Genomic DNA, 6,000 nt, shown 5'->3' on the forward strand with positions numbered 1-6,000 from the left:
AGCAAAGCCAGCGAGCTGGGGGTCTGCTAAGAGAAGCACAACTCCATGTGGTGCTTTGTGCTTTGAAAACAATGTTTTTCCTCCTGACCTTTGTGAGATATGCTGCTGAGCACCGTAGGGCAGAATTTGGTCACGGCATGAAGTATGGTGTAGCATGAGATTTTCTGCTCAGAGATCCCACATACTCACATTTTTTTTGTGGGACTCATTTAATTTCCTGTTGCCTGACACTGGTGACAGAAGACTGTAAACTGCAGTGATGCTGGATAAATGTCTTGCTGCAAACTCCAGTAACATTTGTATTCATGTAAAGCTGTAATAATTCAATTTGCTTCTGCAGCTTTACTCCAGGTGTTCAGTTAGGGATTTGGCCAGCGATTATAAAAAAATAGTCTGTTACTCCTTTTATATGTTCTGGACTGAAAATATGCACTCCCACTTACTCACACCTTCATGATGGGGAGGAGAATCAGAAAAAAAATTTAAATTCACAGGTTGAGATACTAACAGTTTAATAGCTGAAACAAAGTAAAATATTACTAACAAAACCAAATAATAATAATAATAGTAATTAAAAAGAGAGCGAGGAATAAAACTTGAGAAAAATAAGTGATGCACAATACAACTGCTCACCACTGACCAATATTCAACCAGTCCCTGAGGAATGAGATATTCTGTAGAATAAATTAGATGGAAATTTGGTCAGTTAATGTTTAAAAAATAGTCTCTTACTTCATTTCATGCATTTTGGAGGGAAAAGAAGCACCTTAAATTTCTGCTGTTGGTACCCTCATGCCACAAAGGCAGGCCTACCTAATACCTGAGCAAGCCTTGTTGTTAAAAGTCATTGCATTTAAAAGGATGTAGGTCTTGGCGGATTGCTACAGTTTAATGGGAGCTAGGTGTTTTAGCCTTTGCTGTGGTCCTGAATGCACAGCTGCTTAAAAGGCAACTAAAGTAGTCAAACTGATATTTCAGCATGATAGATTACAGGTTATTTATCCTGTAAGTTATTACCTGCTAAGAGGAGAATTTTTTTTGGTGGGAAGAGATGACTTTATTAGTCATTTACGTATCATTAAGGTGCAGCCTAAAAGAAAATTATGATACTGTATAGCTTTTTCCCAGTCAGGGGTATGTCTAGACCAGCCTACATTTGCCTAAAAGAAAACTCATCATTTCCAGAGACTTTTTTAAGAAAAGGGAAGTTTGGGCAGTTGTACTAGAACAATAAATGATAACTCCTGGCAGAGCCCTTCTCCTTGAAGGCTGGTGCCAGATCAGGTGCTTGGAGGCAGGAAAGCCTGCGGTGCTTGCTGGCACTCCTGTGCATTTGAGTCATATCAGAAATGTGCACCATTAAAGTTCAAAATGCATTACTCACACTAAACATGTAACTCAACCCCATCAGGCCCAACCAAACCTAAGTCTAATGAATGTCAAATTTAACATATTCATCACCAGAATTTCTTCCTCTTGCTTTTTTTTTGTGCACTCAGCAGAGAGGGCCTATCAAAGCAGAATTTCTTCTCACCAGGCTTTCTTGATTTAATTAACCAACTTTCAGTTCAGATAGTTTGGTGTTGCATCAGACCTTTATTTTTGCTCATCTCCTCTGCAAAGGGGCTGCACCAGCTTTCCACTCTGAGCACCATGATGCACTGAGTCCTCCTCAAAGTGGTAAGATTTTTTTTTTGAGGATTGGTTTGGTTTTGCCCCTGCACACTCTAACCTGACTTCCATCCACAATGTTGAGTTATCTCACTGCCACATGTCTATCCTCTGATACAAGCTCCCCTCCCCTCCCAGAAGAGAAACTTGCCATTCATCAGCTGGGATCAGGAACATTATGATCTTTAACACTCAGAGTTTTGTTGTATTTTTCACATCTGCATATGCTAAGTAGATGACAGAGCATTTCCAGTTTTAACCAGCTTCCCAAGGTACCTGTGATTGCATTTCACAGTACAATGAGGTTTCTGCTCCACTGTTTTCCTGCTATTGGTGCTGGTCTAGGTGCATCTTCATTTACTGCCGCTGTTGAGCCAGCTCCCAGGGCACCATGTTCCTCTGTTCCCTGAGGCTTTGGAGAAGGTGAGGGTCACAAATGCAGCTTCCTGAAAATTTCTAGCCCCTAAAGCTCCTCCTTTATGCTTGCCTTCTTTGTCTTGCAGATGGATTTATCTGTAGAAATGCAGAAGTCTGGCCCTGTTCTGCAAAGTGCTGACCTTCCCAATTTCACAGTATTTATCCTTTAGAATTAACAGCACTTCCTATTTGTAAATAACTTCAAATTAAGCTCTCAACAAAGTCCAGCAGCAAACACAGCAGGTATGGGTAGGCTGTATCTCTTTTCTTCTTGTTGACAATGAAATCTCAGTCTGTAATAATAACATCTGTATAATAGCTGTCAGACGTGTGTTTGTGCTTAATCTTTTATCAATAGGCTTTTTATATTGCAATTCAGGGTGTAACTAAATATTTTCAGTTCCAGAGAAAGTCTAGCTAGATCACATTGTGATTTATTTTTTCCCAGCCAAAAAGCCATAAACTATTTAAAAATACTTGCTAATGCATAAAAGATTGACTAAATCTCTGTTTTAATACTGCAATTATGAAAATATCACCAACAGATAAAGTTAATCCAGAAAAGCTGCAATAAATGGAAAATAAGCTCAGAACATCAGAGACATCATAAAAATGAAAAAATGCTAAGTTTATAGGCATGTGGAGCCAGTAAGTGTTTCAAATTTCTTTGTTTTGAGCTGGTTGAAGCAGAGGCAAGTACACACAAGGAAAAGTACGAGTGCTTTATTCCGAAACTGAATTAGAACACTAAAGATAACATCAAGGACTGTGTGGAAATCCCCTGGATATGTTTTGTAATTTTTTTCCAGTGAATCTCTGTATATCAAGGGTAAGTGGATGACCACAGCTGGGGTAGGTTGTGTTTTGGTATTCCGCTTTTGCGGTGCAGACACGCAGGGTGGAATTCATCTCTGTTGTCTTACCCCTCCTTGACTAGCAGGAGTGTCCAGGTGATTGATGAACTGAATCTCACAACACATTCCTAAGGAGATGTTTTACCTCTTGGAGAAAGTTAGAAAATCAAGGAAATACACATTCCTGACTCATCAGTTTGATGCAGCAAATGACAGAGCCACTCCAAACTTCTGACAACGAGTGTTTCCTGAAATCAATGGGTCTTAGGCATTTAAATGCCTTGTGTTTCTGGGTAATTAACTGCTCGCTTTTTTCATTTATATTTGTTCCAAATAAAACTAGAGAAATAGCACTTAGCTCTCCTCAGCAGTTAAGTGATTAAATTGATGATCAAAACATGCATTGGCTTTCTGAGATGAAAGGTATGATATGTAAATAATAATAATTATTTCTATCTGCATCAAGAATGTACTCACTGCACACTAACAGTCACTCAATTTTGATATCAACTGAGTATCACTTTTTTGAGACACTTCATTTTTCTGAAGTCACTTTGTCTTGTTTTCTTTCAGGTACTCCACGGGATACAGAGGAATCAAAATGAAGCTTGCCCAAAGGGAGCTTGTGAAATTACATGCATGTCTCTGCACTGGACAACACCTAAATATCAAATGAATTGCCATTCATTACCATTGATTCATTACCATTTCCTTGGTTATTTTAAATGTGTTCTAGAAATCTATTGGAATTCTAAAAAAATTCCTATTTCAGGGCCAACATGTTCTCAGTGTAAAAAATCAGGCGAAATGGAGATGTATCAGGACAGGGCTGTTTGGAATAAGTGTTAAAGGCAAGGCAGTTGCCAAAACCAATGTATCCTCGACATGCATTAATAATGCATTCGAGAAAATAGGGTTTTCCTCTGTAGGCAATGGAATTGCATCAAAGATCTACCTGTCTCCCTTATCAGTTTATTTTCTGACTAAACAAAAATCTGAATTTTTTCCAAACAGCGAGGAAAAGTACTGAGTCACAATTTTCTGTACACCACTTGCAGCTGGCTGGAGATCAGTGTTCAGCTTCTTTGAATCATAACACAGTTGAGATGTACCAGGGAATTTGTATCCGGCTTACATGGTGATTAATGTTATAAACTGGGGCAAATAGAGGACCCACTTGTTTACTCTGAGGTTTTCAAGGTTATCAAGGGAGATGAGAATAAACCACTGTGGCATGAACAAGGAAGTGAGGTGAGAAGTTTATCTAGCGGGCTTTTATCTGTTTCTTTATTGATTTACTGACATAATCACGGGATAAACACCCTCTTTGTAGTGGAAAAATATTCATGATAAAGATAAAATTGTGATTTTAGTGAGACCTGAGAAGAATCAGTAAAAAGTTTTAGAATTACTAAATTCTAAGCACGAAAAAAAATCTCAGCAATGAGAAACAGAGCAAGAAACACCTTTTCTCTTAGCTTGCCAGGACATTCCTAAAGAATTTTACGCTGTAAAACTGTGAGCTTATATTGTGCTATTTGTTCACTGTGTCCCCAATTCTCTTTGTTGCTCTCAGGATGTAATATTCCACTTTGTACTTTCCTGTATTAAAGTCCTTTGTTTCAGCAGGTCTGCTTTGGAAATCCAGCTATTTTACACCGTCTGACTCCTCTTCTTCATCCATACTTAGTTTTCCCATTTTTTTGGGATCTCTGGTTTGTACCAAAAATATTAAGTAATGACTTAATATTTTCTTCCTGAACAGAGAATGAAAATGTAAAATTACATCAAATCTGGCACTGATCTTTGCAAAAAATAACTAGAGAAGCCATGTGGTAAAGACTTCTTATGGCAAATGTATTAGAAATTATGCCAGGGTATCAGTTCTCAGTTAATGGACATGGAGGTTTTTGCCAGCAAGAGTTGCTAGATTTTCCTGTCCAAATGTTCTGCATTACCAATACAAATACCTCACAAACGTCTATGTATTTACTTTTACCAGCCAGGCTAAAAATTGACATCTGCAAAGCATTGAATCAGAATAAGAAAATTTGTTTTCTAATAATTAACATAGACTTAACTGGCTGCTTTCCTTCTTCTTCAAGCAACTCTTGTAAGACTTGTGGGTGTAAGTTGACTTAAAGAAGAAGTGATGCTATTTACTTGTACCACATAGGAACAATAATTTCCATTACATTATTATTTAAGGGAAATGTTATACACAGAACCAAGATGTTTGCTGAACATTTTCTCTCTCTATTCTTAGAATTTTATTATCTCCAAAGGATAATGACTGATATTAATTGGATTATTAAAATCCCTTATTGCTTTTAGATTTCCCTCCATGTGGGCACAATTCAGATTTGGGAAGATATACAAATGTTCCTTAAGTCATCCTTGTACTTATGTTCTGATAAAGAAGAATTCCTTTGAAAAGGTCAAATCATTTTATGCAGTCCATCAACCTTCAATTCTGAGCTGCAAGGAATTTTGACTTCTGACAAAAATTTACCTAGGGAGATCACCTACTGTGTAAAGTCTCTCCAGTGTCATTAATGTTCAGTAGCCCCAGTGTACCTATCTAATCCACAAGAAAAATAAGCAAAGTCAAACCCTTGAAAAAGTTTCATACTAGGTAAAACTTTTTACCTACCTCTGTGGAAAATGTGTAAACCACCCTATCTCCTGGCATCTGAAGTCAGACTTCAGGGAGTTTCAATCCCTCTATGTGGGAGAGACATGTTCATGCTGTAAACAAGTCAGATGTCAAAAGAACAAATGGATGACACACAGGGTCCTGGGTTAGGGTTCAGCCATCAAGTTTTGGCATTATGTGGCAATGCAAAAAGTTCTCTACTCCTACGTGTCTGCACCATCCACGCAACTCCTCTGCTGAGCTGCTCCAGCACAGCTGAGGGAAGGACTTTTTGGTCCCTCATCTGGAAAATGTGATGCTCTTTATTTTTAATTCTACACAACTGCAATGTTGTACCAGTGCTAAATGAACTGCAAACACAATATGAGAAAATAGCGTGATGCTGGTTTCCTCCATCAGGTT

Source organism: Serinus canaria, chromosome 3 (genome assembly GCF_022539315.1).
Source record: "Serinus canaria isolate serCan28SL12 chromosome 3, serCan2020, whole genome shotgun sequence".
NCBI classification, from domain to species: Eukaryota; Metazoa; Chordata; class Aves; order Passeriformes; family Fringillidae; genus Serinus; species Serinus canaria.